The sequence below is a fragment of the Arachis duranensis genome, chromosome 4, assembly GCF_000817695.3.
Source record: "Arachis duranensis cultivar V14167 chromosome 4, aradu.V14167.gnm2.J7QH, whole genome shotgun sequence".
Lineage (NCBI taxonomy): Eukaryota > Viridiplantae > Streptophyta > Magnoliopsida > Fabales > Fabaceae > Arachis > Arachis duranensis.
This window is the reverse complement of record NC_029775.3, coordinates 26,854,136-26,859,632: the sequence shown is the minus strand read 5'-3', so window position 1 is coordinate 26,859,632 and position 5,497 is coordinate 26,854,136.

The following is a 5,497-nucleotide window of genomic DNA, read 5'->3' as shown; positions in this document are numbered from 1 at the left end:
GCAAAGGGGGAGGCAAACATTGCCCTCCACAAGGGCAGACTGCCCTCTAGGAGGGCAACATAAGGAAACCAAACAATGAAGGCAACTCTGCCCTGCCCACTACAAGGGCAGAGCACAAAATGGTGCCTTGAGACCAAGAGGAAGAGAACCTTGCCCTGCCCTTGTGGAGGGCAGAATCGGGCTCTATAAGGAAGAAATTCAAGGGAAAATGTCACCCATGCATGCTACAAGGTTCGAACAAGGAACCATGAGGAAGCCAAGAACTAAGGTTGAGTGCCGTGCCAAGAAGCCAAGAAAAAAATGAGAAGCGTGTGCCCCAGCCGTGTTTCGAACACGGGGCGTGAAAGAGGAAACATTGCCCTGCCCTCTGCGCGGGCAGGGTAGAATTGTGTGTGTGGCGCACCACTCCTCAATCTGGCGCACCAATCCTCAACCCTGGCAGCACCACGCACGCATCTGGCAGCACCACGCACGCATCTGGCAGCACCACAATTTTCTGCCCTGCCCTTGGCGCGGGCAGGGCAGCATCTGGCGCACCAAAATCAATTCTGGCGCACCAATCTTCAACCCTGGCAGCACCAACGCGCGCACTCCTCAACCCTGGCAGCACCAACTTTTCTGCCCTGCCCTTGGCGCGGGCAGGGCAGCATCTGGCGCACCAAGGGCGCACCAAACTCGCACAGGCCGCACCATGCCGCGCCAAGCTCTTGCACCATGCATCAATTTTCTGCCCTGCCCTCCACAAGGGCAGGGCAGCCTCCTGGGAGTGATTTTCATGGGCCGAAAATCCAAATTAAATTCCCATTTTAATTCATTTCTTCACCAAATCAAAAGCCCATCCAAATCCTAAAATCCAAGAATAGAAAGTGTATAAATAGAAGCTAGTTTGATGTAATTAGCTGCATAATTGAATCTGATTTCTATTCTTCTACTGCTTTCTCTTCTAATTCTTGTCAAGTGCTTTGTTAACTTGGATCTAGGAAGGCAAATAGAGATCTAGGCTCTGCTACCTAGTCTCTTGAGACCTGAGACCCAATTTTACTCTTGGGTTCTTCTGTGAACCTCTGCTACATTTTATTTCCTTTCTGTTTGAATGCTTACTGCTTCTGATTTAATTGTTGCTCTCTTAATTGTTGCAATTTACTTCTTCTTTGTTTAGATCCTGCAATCCCATTCCTCAATTCCCTTTTATATTCAAGCCATTTATCTTTCTTGCCATTTAAGTTACTGCAATTTAAGTTTCTTGCACTTTAACTTTCAGTCATTTACTTTCTTGCTCTTTAAGATTCTGCAAATTTACAATTCTGTTCTTCAACTTACTGCACTTCTCCCTTCCCCCTTTACATTTACTGTCATTTATTTCGTGTTAAACACAATTCACTCAACCAAAACTTGATTCGCTTGACTAAATCACCCACTAAACTAAAATTGCTCAATCCTTCAATCCCTGTGGGATCGACCTCACTCATGTGAGTTATTATTACTTGATGCGACCCGGTACACTTGCCGGTGAGTTTTGTGTTGGATCGTTTTCCACACATCATGTACCACATGTTATCTTTTCTCTTGGATGCTAGGCAAACCTACAAAAGATACTCAAATGACCTTAGGTATTCAAATCTTTTTGGATCCTTGAATGTTAAACCATCTTCTTTGTCCAAGACCATTGTAGTTTTTTACTACCTTGGACATGTTGTCTCCAATCATTTTCTCACTAATGAAGCATTGAATGGGAGAATGACCATCCCGATTGCATAATCTACAAAACCTTTTAGGTTGTTATTTTTTTAGATTGGTTGGGTTTTGAAATCTTATGTCATCCGAAGTGGAAGCCATATTAGCAAAGGAAGATTTTTCAAAAACAGTTTTTGGATTTTTATGAAAACCCAATCCAGCTTTTTCAAAAAGAGGTTTTTGGATGGCCAAAAGATTATTTAAAATTTCTTAACATGAAGTAAATTTGGCCAAATCTTCTTTCAATTTTTCACCTCTTTGTGCAATCTATCATTTTCTTCAAAATAGTTCAAATATGCAACCACCAAATACTGTTTCTCACAGCCATTAGTTTCAGCTTTAAGCCGATTATTTTCTTCAACAAGATTCACAGCAGTTTTAGCTTTTCTTAGTTTATCTTTGAGAAAAGTATTTTCGGCTTTCAAGATTTTATTTTGAGATTCAAGATCTTGATTTTCAATTAAGAAGCATCTGATTTTCTCAGTGAGATGATCGATCATAAAATGAAGGTCTTCATTAGAGGGTTCAATGAAAATTACCTCATCAGTGTGATCGGCCATGAGACAAGTTTGGGATTTAGTCTCAGATTCATCTTCATCTTCAGAGTCATTTTCCAAGTCTTCATAAAATGCCATGAGTCCCTTCTTCTTTTTCCTTTTCAAATTGTCTTCTTTCTTGAATTTTAGGCAGTCAAACTTGTAGTGATCAGCTTCTCTGTAGTTGTGGCAAATGACATTGCTTAAATCCTTCTTAGGTTTTCTTGACCTGTCTCCTTTGTTTCTTTCCTTCTGCTTCATCATCCTCCTTTATTTCTTAGCAAACAAAACAAAATTATCGTCAGATAAATTATCGCTGGATTCATCATCCAGAGATTCAATGATATATTTGAGAGCAACTCCTTTTTTTTGTATCTTTTTTCAAATAGGTATTTTCAAAAACAAGTAAGTTTCCTCTCAGATCATCATAGGTCATTTCATCAATGCCACTACTCTCAGCTATTACTATAGCCTTGATTTTCCACTTTTTAGTGAGACATCTTAGTATTTTTCTCACAAGCATAGATTCTAAATGTTTGGTTCCCATAGCATCCAAGCCAGTAATGATAACGTTGAAGCTTTCAAATATTTCATCAATTATTTTTCCTTCCTTCATTGAGAACATTTTGTATTCTCTGTTTATCATGTCTCTTTTGGTTCTTTTGACTTAGGTTGTGCCTTCATGAGTAACTTGGAGCTTGTCCCAAATTTTCTTTGCTGTTGTGCTTCTTGATGCTTGTCAGTATTCCTTGAAGCTGACAATACAATTAAGTAGGTTGACAGCTTTAGCGTTGAGCTCTATTTTCTTCCTGTCATCGTCATTCCAATTAGCCTCAGCCTTGGGAATAACCACACCATCAGCTCCTGTTGTGGTTGGAAATTGTGGGCCTTCCAGAATTATCTTCCAAAGTTTATAATCTACAACCTGAACAAAAATCTTCATTCTTTCCTTCTAATAACTGTAGTTCTTCCCATTGAAGAATGGGAGTCTGTTGCTTGATTGACCTTCCGTCAGAATATAAGCCACCAAATTTGAATCACTGTTGTTTGCCATCAGGATCTTTTCTCCAAGCTGCAAATACCAATTAATGGTAATCAGTGGCTAAGAGAAGGGGGTTGAATCTTAGCTTCCCCTTTTTGTAGAATATTTCTTTTACTTTTTTAGCAAAACTTCAGGAGATATTTTTACTTTTGTCTCGTGATGAGTTGAGAAACAGTTTTCGTTTTTGTCTCCTGAGTACCAGAAACAGAAAAGAAGCAGAGTAGAAGAAATGACACCAGATATATCCTGGTTCAGCTACTAGGTGCAATGTAGCCTACATCTAGTCTCCATCACAACAATGATGAAATTTTACTATCTTTTTTTAAGATTACAAACACCAATTCTTTCCTAGGATCTACCCAATCCTATCAAGGGAAAATTCAGATTCTAACCCAATCCAAATTTGACTAGGACTCAAAATCTAGCTTTTTCAACTGCAAAGTGCTAACGTAACTTGTAAGAGAATTTCCACAGGATCATGACACACAACAGAAAGATATACAAAGAAACTCTGTGACACCTATGGCTTTTTCTCTAATTTTGCTCACTGCCTTTTACCTCTTTATGGCTTTTTCTTATAAACCTCACTATGTTTGCTTTTTACCATGAGACTCAGACAGACAAAACTAAGAAAAAGAAACTAAATGAACTTCATTGAAGGAGAAGAACTCAGACAACTTTAGGGTAGCTATGAGAACTCTGTGCTTTTTCATTTACTCTTCTTGCCTTCAACCCTTGGCCGTTCACCCTTAATATAGAAGGGTGAAGCTTCCAAGGTTAAAACAAGTTCAACCCTCACTGTATCTTTCTTCTCCAACATCAGAGTAACAGCGGCTTCATTAGAGAGGATTGAGAGGACCGAGACTATTGCATGCAAGCTCACCTCTTCTCTCTCATCCTTTTTCTTCAAACTTCTTCAATCCTGACCCTTGAGCTTGACTTTGGCCCCAAGTTTTGATTCTGATCGTTGATGAGTATCTGACTCAAGATGGCTTCACGTTTTCCATTTTTGCTTCTTCCATGCTTAAGACTTTGAGGCTTTCCTCTTCTTTGTAGCACAAAAGAGGAAATAAACTTTTGTTGTCTTTACCTAGATAGATTTGCTTCTTGATCGAAGCCATTTTTTTCCTTTCTTAGCAAAATTTTTTAGCCTTTCTTCTTAGACCTTCCTTCTATGGCAAAAATCTTTTTAGCCTTTCTTCATAGACCTCTTTCTGTGCCTTCCATTTTTCTTCTTTCTTCTTCTTTGAATGAGTGATGTGACCGAAGCAAGAGAAAGGAGAGAGAAAAGAGAAAAAACTTTCGGTGAAAACTTTCAATGAAATTAAATCAAATTGAATTTCAAGTTCCAGTTACCAAGAGATGTAGTAACCGAAGCATGCTTTGTGAATCTTGGGTTCCTTTCTTTGACGTATCAACTTTGGTTCATGAGCTTGTGATTTGGGCTTGTCTTAATCTCAAGGTTCAGTCACTTGTTGTGAAATAATTTTTGCACAAAGCTAAATTTATTTAATGATCAAGTTGGGCTTATTTAATCTTGGGCCACTATGAAAATTAAATTGCTTTCCTGCGCAATTAACAAAATCTATCAAACAAACAATCAAAAATATTTTAATAAAACATTAAAAAAATTTAATAATATTTATTCATCATATTAATTTTAATTTGTTTTCCAAACTCAACATAGGTGAGTTGTGTTACATTTTCAGTTGAAATATTTGTTCCCTATAGGATTGTATGAATAATTGGCTTTATTTTTTCATTTTGGTTAAGATGGGAATGGAATTGTAGTTTTATATCATGCTTTTGATGAGTACATTAGTGTCCTAAACTGCTTTTCATTCTTGAAAAGCAGCCACATATTTTATCCTACTGAGCCATTGTATTATGTTTCTATTATACTTTTTAATAAAAAGGTTAATTATATGGCACTGCTTATAGGTTGAGGGCCAGACAGAGGAAGTGTTTTTTGTTCACTTGCAAGCGACTGCTTTTCAGTACACCCCTCTAAGTATCCTTGGGCCTGCTCAAAACATTAAGACCACCACCAAAGATCATCTCCAGAACTACATCCAGACACATTATACTGCAGGAACGGTCCTAAGTTAGGGAGAGAGGAGACACTTGTTCCCACTACGTGATAAAAAAAATTAATAATAATTATATATATATAAATATATTTGAT